Below are 11,225 nucleotides of genomic sequence, written 5' to 3' on the forward strand. Positions count from 1 at the left end.
AAAAAGAAAAACAAACAGAAAGCAACAACAACAGCAGCATCAACAAAAAGTCCCATGTAAACTCCATCCAAAGTTCAGCAACCTCAAAGATTGAAGTTAGATAAACTCATAAGATAAGAAAGGATCAATGAAAAAAATGCCAAAAACTCAAAAAGCCAGAGTGCCTCTTCTCCCCCACTTGATTGCAACACCTCTCCAGCAAAGGCATAGATCTGGGCAGAGCATGAGGTGGATGAATTGACAGAAGTAGACTTCAGAAGGTGGGTAATAACGAACTTCACTGAGCTGAAGGAGCATGTTCTAACCCAATGCAAAGTTGCTAAGAATCATGATAAAACACTACAGGAACTGTTAACCAGAATAACCAGTTTAGAGAGGAATATAAATGACCTGATGGAGCTGAAAAACACAACATGAGAACTTCACAATGCAACACAAGTATCAGTAACCAAATAGATCAAGCGAGGAAAGAATTTTAGAGCTGGAAGACTATCTTGCTGAAATAAGACAGGCAGACAAGATTAGAGAAAAAAGAATGAAAAGAAACAAAGCCTTTGAGAACTGTGAGATTATGTAAAAAGACTGAACCTGTGACTGAACCTATACCTAAAATGGGGATAATGTAACCAAGTTGGAAAACATACTTCAGGATATCATCCATGAGAACTTCTCCAACCTAACAAGACAGGCCAACATTCAAATTCAAGAAATCCAGAGAACCCCAGTAAGAAACATAATCATCAGATTCTCCAAGGTTGAAATGAAAATGTTAAGGGCAACCAGAGACAAAGGCCAGGTAACCCACAAAGGAAAGCCCATTAGACCAACAGTGGACCTCTCAGCAGAAACCATAGAAGCCAGAAGAGATTGGGGACCAATATTCAACATTCTTAAAGAAAATAATTTCTAAATCAGAATTTTATATCCAGCCAAACTAAGCTTCATAAGTGAAGGGGAAATAAGATATTTTTCAGATGCTGAGCAAATGCTGAGGGAATTTGTCACCACCAGAGCTCCTGAAGGAAGCAATAAATATAGAAAGGAAAAAATGTTACTAGCCACTGCAAAAACACACTTATATCCTTAATAAGGATACTTATTAAGTACAAAGACCAATGACAAAATGACATAACTACATCAACAAGTCTGCAAAATAATGAGCTAGCATCATGATGACTGGATCAGATTCACACATAATAATATTAACCTTAAATGTAAATGGGTTAAATGCCCCAATTAAGAGATGCAGAATGGCAAGCTGGATAAAAAGTCAAAAGCCATTGGTGTGCTCGATTCAAGAGACCCATCTTATGTGCAGGAGACATAGGCTCAAAATACAGGGATAGAGGAAAATTTTCCAGGCAAACGGAAATCATATAAAACAGGGGTTGCAATCCTAGTTTCTGACAAAATAGACTTTAAACCAACAATGATGAAAAAAGACAAAGAAGGGCATTACATAATGGTAAAGAAATCAATTCAGCAAGAAGAGCTAACTATCCTAAATATATGTTCACTTATTACAAGAACACCCACATTCATAAAACAAACTCTTAGAGATTTACAAAGAGACTTAGATTCTCATAATAGTGGGAGACTATAACACCCCACTGTCAATATTAGACAAATTATTGAGACAGAAAGTTAACAAGAATATTCAGGACTTGAACTCAGCTCTCAATCAAGTGGACCTGACAGATATCTACAGAACTCCCCACCCAGAAAAATAGAATATACATTTTTTTTTGGTACCACATGGCACTTACTCTAAAACTGATCACATAATTGGGAGTAAAACAATCCTCAGCAAATGCAAAATAACTGAACTCATAACAAGCAGTCTCTCAGAACATAGCACAATCAAATTAGAACTCAGGATTAAGAAACTCACTCAGAACTACACAACTACATGAAAATTGAACAATCTGCTCCTGAATGACTCCTGGGTAAATAATGAAATTAAAGCAGAAATCAGGAAGTTCTTTAAAACCAGTGAGAACAAAGAGATCATGTACCAGGATCTCTGGGACGCAGGGAAAGCAGTGTTAAAAGGGACATTTATAGCATGAAATACCCACATCACAACGCTAGAAATGTCTCAGATCAACACTCTAACATCACAACCAAAAGAACTAGAGAAACTAGAGCAAACAAACCTAAAAGCTAGCAGAAGACAGGAAATAACCAAGATCAGAGCAGAACTGAAAGAGACAGAGACACAAAAAACCCTTTAAAAAAATCAGTGAATTCAGGAGCTGCTTTTTTTTTTTTTTGAAAAAATTGGTAAAATAGATAGACCAGTAGCTAGACTAATAAAGAAGAAAAGAGAGAAGAATCAAATAGATGCAATAAAAAATGGTAAAGGGGATATGACTACTGACCCCACAGATATACAAACAACCATCAGAGAATATTATGAACACCTCTATGCAAATAAACTAGAAAATCTAGAAGAAATGATTGAATTCCGGGAACACATACACCCTCCCATGACTGAACCAGGAAGAAGTTGAATCCCTGAATAGACTTATAATGAGTTCTGAAATTGAAGCAGTAATAAATAACCTACCAACCAAAAAAAGCCCAGGACCAGACAGATTTACAGCTGAATTCTTCCAGAGGTACAAAGAAGAGCTGGCACTATTTCTTCTGAAACTGTTCCAAACAATTGAAAAGGAGACACTGCTCTCTAACTCACTTTATGAGGCCAGCATCATCCTGATATTGAAACCCAGTAGAGATACAGCCAAAAATGAAAATTTCAGGACAATATCCCTGATGAGCATTGATGCAAAACTCCTCAATAAAATACTATCAAAACAAATCCAGCAGCCCATCAAGAAGCTTATATACCACAATTAAGTCAGCTTCATCCCTGGGATACAATGCTGGTCCAACGTATGCAAATCAATTTAATTCATCCCATAAACAGAACTAATGACCAAAACCACATGATTATCTCAATAGACACACAAAAAGCCTTTGATAAAATTCAACATCCCTTCATGTTAAAAACTCTCAATAAACTAGGTATTGATGGAACATGCCTCAAAATAATAAGAACCATTTATAACAAACCCACAGCCAATATCATATTGAATGGGCAAAACCTGGAAGCGGTCCCCTTGAAAACTGGCACAAAACAAGGATGCTTTGTCTCACCACTTCTATTCAACATAGTGTTGGTAATTCTGGCCAAGGCAATGAGGCAAGAGAGGGAAATAAAGGTTATTCACATAGAGAGAGAGGAAGTCAAATTATCTTGTTTGCAGATAACATGATCCTATGTCTTGAAAACTCCATCATCTCAGCCCAAAAGCTCCTTAAGCTGATAAGCAACTTCGGCAAAGTCTCAGGATACAAAATCAATGTGCAAAAATCACAAGCATTCCTGTACACCAGCAGTAGACGAGCAGAGCCAAATCATGCATGAACTACCATTCACAATTGCTACAAAGAGAATAAAATACCTAGGAATACAGCTAACAAGGGAAGTGAAGGAACTCTTCAAGGAGAACTACAAACCACTCTTCAAGGAAATCAGAGAGGACACAAACAAATGGGAAAACATTCCATGCTCATGGATAGGAAGAATCAATATTGTAAAAATGGCCATACTACCCAAAGTAATTTATAAATTCAATGTTATTCCCATTAAACTACCATTGATATTCTTCACAGAATTAGAAAAAATTACTGTAAAATTCGTATGGAATCAGAAAACAGCCCCATAGCCAAGGCAATCCTAAACAAAAAGAATAAAACTGGAAACATCATACTACCTGACTCCAAACGATACTAGAAGGCTGCAGTAACCAAAACAGCATGGTACTGATACAAAAACAGACACATAGACCAATGGAACAGAATAGAGAACTCAGAAATAAGACTGCACATATGCAACCGTCCGATCTTTGACAGACCTGACAAAAACAAGCAATGGGGAAAGGATTCCGTATTTAATAAATGGTGCTGGGAGAACTGGCTAGCCATATGTGGAAAATTGAAACTGGACCCCTTCCTTACACCTTATACAAAAGTTTACTCAAGATAGATTAAACACTTAAATGTAAAACCCAAAACTATAAAAAATGTAGAAGAAAATTTAGGCAATACCATTCAGGACATAGGCACTGGCAAAGATTTCATGATGAAAATGTCAAAGCAATTACAATAAAAGCAAAAATTGACAAATGGGATGTAATTAAACTAAAGAGCTACTGCACGGCAAAATAAACTATCATCAGATTTAACAGACAGCCTACAGAATGGGAGAAAATTTTTTCAATCTATCCATCTGACAAAGGTCTAATATCCAGAGTCTATGAGAAACTGAAACAAATTTGCAAGAAAAATACAAACGATCTCATTAAAAATTGGGCAAAGGACATGAGTAGATACTTCTCAAAAGAAGACATTTACATGCCCAAGAAATATATGAAATAAAGCTCAACCTCACTGATCATTAGAGAAATGCAAATCCAAACCACAATGAAACAGCATCTCATGCCAGTCAGAATGGCAATTATTAAAAAGTCAAGAAACAACAGATGCTGGCAAGGCTGTGGAGAAATAGGAACACTTTTATACTATTGGTAGGAATGTAAATTAGCTCAACCATTGTGGAACACAGTGTGGTGATTCCTCAAAGACCTAGAACCAGAAATACCATTTGACCCTGCAATCCCATTACTGGGCATATGCCCAAAGGGATATAAATCATTCTATTACAAAGATTCATGCATGCATATGTTCGTTGGAGCACTATTCACAATAGCAAAGACATGGAGTCAACACCAATGCCCATCGATAGAGTGGATAAAGAAAATGTGGTACATATACAACATGGAATACTATGCAAGTATAAAAAAGAATGAGATTATGTCCTTTTTAGGGACGTGGATGGAGCTGGAAGCCATTATCCTTAGCAAACTAACACAGGAACAGAAAACCAAATACCACATGTTCTCACTTATAAGTGGGAACTGAACAATGAGAACACGTGGACTATGAAGGCGAAAAACACACACTGGAGCCTGTCAGGGAGCGTGGGGGGAGTGAGAGCATCAGGATAAATAGCTAATGCATGTGGGACTTAATACCTAGGTGATGGGTTGATAGGTGCAGCAAACCACCATGGCACACGTTTACCTGTGTAAGAAACCTGCACATCCTGCTCATGTATCCCAGAACATAAAATAAATTTAAGTTAAATTTAAAAAATGTATATAACTTTTTTACATGAGTTCTCCACATTTTAAAAGGTTATTATTATATTGTATGATTTTTGGTCTTGTGAATGAAATGATTTTTAAATTATTTACAGTTGGCTTATAAAGTTACTTAATTTGGTATATTTATTTTTTGTATTAAGTTACTGTGAAATTCTTTGTTAGTTCAGTTTTCCTCTTAATTAGCTTGGAATTTCTATGTAGAAAATCACATTTTTGCAAATAGTGTTTTTACCTGCAAGGTGTTAAATGTTCTTGTATAATTTCCTGCTATATTATATTATCATGAGCATAGAGAGAACTGTTGATAGTATTTATAACCTTAATTTTTAACAATTAGAGAAACTGTAGCTTAGAGGAAATAAAAGCCCATATTAACACTAGCTAGTCAATGAAAGTATGCATATTAATCTATAATGAATCCCTACAATCCCTACTGAAACAGATTTAGGTCATCTTTGTAGTTGATGTGAAGTAACTGTATGGCCATTCGTGTAGAACTAAGAATACATCATCCTCTTTTCAATATTTACCAAGGGCTTTTTGATAAAATTTTCATTGTTTAAATACATTTCTGGAAATTGTATAATAATGATTAAGTCTCTGTTTACAACTGTTCTCTTTCCTAAACCAAAGAGTAGGTAAGAAGGAGTAATTTATAATATTTGAAATGTGTCATTAAGCCTAAACTTCTCATCTTACTGTTAATTAGGCTTCTAACTATAGCTTTCATGAGGAAATCCTGACCAGCCAATATTGCATCATGACTGGTTTCATTCATGAATTACGGGCATAAAGTAATTTCTCCAGTGACAGGTACTTGATTTATGGATAGATAGTGAGAGAGATAACTAATGAGTTAGTACGCTCACTGGAGATGAATGAAACAAAACACATGGTCTAGAAAGGCATGGACATTGATGAGCTTCAGTGTTCTGTGAATTTGGAATGGAATACAAATTTGGCTAGAATTCAGTAAGAGTAATAAGCATATTTTAGATGAGGAATAGAAATGGAGGAGAAATTGAGAGATGGTTAGGGCCACACTTGGGAATAAAAATTCCAAAGAGCAAAGTTGGGGAGTCCGTCATACTAGCCCCTGAGCCTGGGGATTAGCTTTGGTATACAGTTATCTCTTGTTTATGCCTATTAGTATACAGGGCCCAAGAAAATTAGTTAACTCTTTTATTTCTGTTTTTTACCCCTCAGTATCAGAAGTCCAGTTTGTTTCAGTGTTGAAATATATCTAGTTCACAGGACCCCAGGGAAACTACCTAAATTCATTTTAGAAAAGATTCTTGGTAGCTCTAATTTGGATTGCTGAGGATCAAATTAAAGCAATATATTTTTTTCAAAATCAGTGCCATGACCTTTTAGTAGTCACATGACTCCTGTGAAACATGTATGTGTATCTATGTGTGTACTGTGCTGTAATTTAAAATATATTTTTACTGGGGAACATAGTAAAAATTTTGAAAAATAATGCTGCACTCAGAAGTGTCAGAAACCCCAATATTGACCAGGAAAAAATCTAATTCCTGGAAAGGTAATGTTAGAACAGTGATTTAGGAGGAAGAGTGGGGGTAGGGTGTCAGTGGGTAGTAGTCTCTACCCCCAGCATGGAGGTATATTTTATCAGTGATGTTGTTTAAAATTGTTGGTGAGAGGTGATCATCATAATAACCACACCAACTTTGTTTTAAAATTCTTCATAGATAATGTACTCGCTTATTTCCTACCTGCAGAATAGACTGCTTCTGTTAACACTGGACTCCAGCTTTGGTTTGTCATTGCTTTGTAACAGCAATGAAAGTTCCAATAGCCAACACTGGAAGACATCTAAGAAACAAAAGATTGAGTTTTTAGAGTCTTTAGGATTTTTAATGTACTTGAAGAGACAAAACTAGAGTAATACATAAGATAATAGCAAATAACACAAACCCATATATAATTAAGGGCTAAATTGTATATCATGGATTATAAGTGATAGAAATCTATCACTTATAGAGGAGAGGCTAAGAGTTATGGAATAGTATGCTACTGTCACTAAACTGTTGTTGTTGTTGACGATGATGTAATATTTATTAAGTGATTTCTTTTTCTTTTTTTTTCTTTTTCTTTTTCTTTTTGAGATGGAGTCTCACTCTGTTGCCCAGGCTGGAGTGCAGTGGCGCGATCTCGGTTCACTGCAGACTCCACCTCCCGGGTTCAAGCAATTCTCTGTCTCAGCCTCCCGAGTAGCTGGGATTACAAGTGCCCACCAACATTCCCGGCTAATTTTTGTATTTTCAGTAGAGACAGGGTTTCACCATCTTGACCAGGATGGTCTTGAACTCCTGACCTCGTGATGCACCCACCTCGGCCTCCTAAAGTGCTGGGATTACAGGCATGAGTCACCATGCCTGACTTATTAAGTGATTTCTTACATAGTGTTCCAAGAAATCTATCACTTATAGAGTACAGGCTAAGAGTTAATGGAATAGTATGCTACTACTACTAAACTGTTGTCATTGTTGATAATGATGTAATATTTATTTAGTGATTTATTAGCATTCCAATTCATCTACATTCATTATTTCATTTACTACTCAGAACTATTCTAAAAGATAAATGCTACTTTCATCTTTCTTTTGCAGATGAAGAAATGGAGGCACAGAAAAAGTGATTTAACCAAAGTCAAAAAGTTCGTAGCAGAACAAACATTTGAGTCCAAGCAGTCTATATACAGGAACTGCACTTTAAACTGCTGTCCTAATCTCACAGAGATTTCGTTAAGGAGGTGGTAATTAGACTGAGCTTTTTCAAAGTGTCATATTTAAGTGAGAGAAAAGAATGTAGAGAATACTCCAATGGGAAGGAGGCTGTGATAATAGAAGATAAATTACAAAGTTAGAATGAGAATTACATGTTTTAAAAATGACAAAGCTTAGTTAGACTTAAAGTTCATAATGTGACCTATTCTGAGAAATGAAGTTGGGATAGATTTAATTCTTAGAAAATTTTGAAGGTCAAGTATATTCTTGATGAGGTAGAAAACACAGAGCCAAAAGATTTTTAAAAAATAGTCATATGATGAAAATGCTTTTTATGGGTAATTACAGTCTTTAGTGAGCATAAATGTGTGTTGGAAGGAGAAAGAAACAAATGATGGAGTTCAGCTAGAAATCTGTTGGAAAATAGAAACCCCCAAAACTATGAAGAGACCAAAGAATGCTGTGTAAGTCAGTTCCTGCAGTTTCACTGTACTGCTTAAAGCTGATAAAATTGTTTTAGGTACTATTACACATACTTATCAGCAAGGACACCATTTCACACTTGACCTTTGAGTGATAATAGAGTATGTATACCTTTGAATATGGTTATAATGAAGTAATTAAGTTATATATTGATAATTCAAATGTGACCTTTTTCTCTTAGGTGTAAAATATATGTTTTGCTTAAAAATAAAGTTTTCTAAAAGAAACAATTAAGATCTGATGAAAAATTATTGACTTGAACATTGATGTGTTCCAAGACACACTTTTTGAGTTAAAATGCACATATATTGTTTCTCTGTTCCAGAATTTAATGAGCAAATGGAAGTGATTCATAGAAGTGAATAGATTTTATCATGAGTTTCTCCAATTTTTATTGTCTTAGTTTTTTGAGACAAATCATATCAATTCTTATAATAAAGGCCACCCAATTTGGTCTGCCTTTCCTCAGGCCTATGATTCATTCATTCTAACTCATGAGACTCTCTGTCTCTGTTAAAGGTGGCCTCTTCTTTCCAAGATTGCGTCTTCTGGATGCTCATCTTTTGGATCTGATTGCTCCTACTTGGAAAGGTGTGATTCTGCACTAAATTCCCTTATGTTCTTTCTTCAGTGGAAAAAATAGTACATTGATTACATCACAAGCACAAGGCAAAACTTAAGGCCAACCTTTAGGTTATTAGTAGGTATAAATTAAATTATTTGCTGATGATTCATTTATTAAGTTAAACATTTAATTAATTTATTTTAAAGTCAAAAATTATAGGGAAGGGCACAGAATCCTTTTAGAAAGCCTATTCTAAATGTTGGGGTTTTAAAAAAAATTTGTTTGATTTTGAAGAAACATGATCAATTTGGCAATATCTTAACTCTCCCCTTGACATCCTGGTGTAATGTCATTTTATCGTTGACTTTTCCTTATTGATGTATTGCATCAAACATGCATTGTCTTTTGACTGATAATAAATCATTCAACAGTGCAGCAATAGAAACCAGTGTGGGCTGGGCGTGGTGGCTCATACCTGTAATCCCAGAACTTTGGGAAGCCAAGGCCAGCGGATCACTTGAGGTCAGGAATTCGTGACCAGTCTGGCCAATAAGGTGAAACCCCATCTCTACTGAAGATACAAAAATTAGCTCGGTGTGGTGGTGCCCACCTGTAATCCCAGCTACTGGAAGGACTGAGGCAGGAGAATCGCTTGAACCCAGAAGGCAGAGGTAGCAGTGAGGCAAGACCATGCCACTGCACTCCAGCCTGGGTGACAGAGCGAGAATCTGTCTCGAAAAAAAAACCAAAAGCCAAACAACAACAACAATAAAAAAACACAGTGTGGTATTGGCCCACATGTGGCAATATGTGTCTAACTAAGGGTGCTGAATGCTAATGAGAGAAAATTCATGTGTAGTAATTTCACTTTTATAGTATAAATTACTAATGCCTGTCAACCCTCAGAATTTGTTTTATGAAGGCTTGTAAAGCTGTATGAAGATCACTCTTTTTAAAATCTTCACATGCTACATGAACTAGGACCTAATAGTTCAATGTTTTAATCATTTATCACATTTTTGTTTTTAATATATTGTATTCTTTCAGAGTGGTTTTAAGTTTATCATGAAATTGAACAGAAGGTTCAAGGAATTCCCATGTACCTTCCTCACCCCTCCCACACACAAACTGTTACCCTGCTTTTTGTAGATAAATAATATTTTACATATTTATGCGATACATATGAGCACTTTCTACATGCATAGAACGTGTAATGATTACATCAAGGTATTTGGGAATATCCATCAACTTGAGTATTATCATTTCTATGTGTTGGTAACATTTCAAGTCTTCTAGCTACCTTGAAATATACAATATGTTGTTGACAACTATAGTTGCCCTAGTCTATTATCGAATATTATAATTCATTTCTTCTATCTAAGTTTGTACCCATTCACCAACCTCTCTTCATTGGCCCTTCTTACACTCACTCCCTTCACACCCGTAGGTATCTATCACTTTATTCTCTATCTGTGTGGGAACATGTGGAATTTGTCTTTCTGCACCTGGCTTATTTAATTTAACACAGTGACCTCCAGTTCCATCCATGTTGCTGCAAATGATATAACTATTCTTTTTTATGACCTAATAGTATTCCATTGCTTATATATGCCACATTTTCTTTATCCATTTGTCTGTTCATGAACACTTAGCTTGACTCAATATCTTTACCATTGTGAATAGTGCTGCAATAAACATGCAAGTGCAGGTGTCCTTTTGATACACTTATTTTCTTTTGTATAGACACCCAGTAGTGGGATTATTGGGTTATATGGCAGTTCTACTTTTAGTTTTTTGAGAACTTTTCATACTGTATTCCATAGTGGTTATACTAACTTACATTCCCACTCCCAGTGTATAAGAGTTCCATTTTCTCTGTATCCTCTCTAGCATCTGTTATTTATTTATTTTTAAATAACAGCCATTCTAACTGGGGTAAGATGACATCTCAGTGTGATTTTTATTTGCATTTCCTGGATGCTTAGCAATGTTGAGGATTTTTAAATATACCTGTTTGCCTTTTATATATTTTCTTTTCTTTCTTTCTTTCTTTCTTTCTTTCTTTCTTTCTTTCTTTCTTTCTTTCTTTCTTTCTTTCTTTCTTTCTTTCTTTTCTCTCTCTTTCTTTCTTTCTTTCTTTCTTTCTTTCTTTCTTTCTTTCTTTCTTTCTTTCTTTCTTTCTTTCTTTCTTTC

This window comes from Mandrillus leucophaeus, unplaced genomic scaffold, assembly GCF_000951045.1.
Source record: "Mandrillus leucophaeus isolate KB7577 unplaced genomic scaffold, Mleu.le_1.0 Scaffold722, whole genome shotgun sequence".
NCBI classification, from domain to species: Eukaryota; Metazoa; Chordata; class Mammalia; order Primates; family Cercopithecidae; genus Mandrillus; species Mandrillus leucophaeus.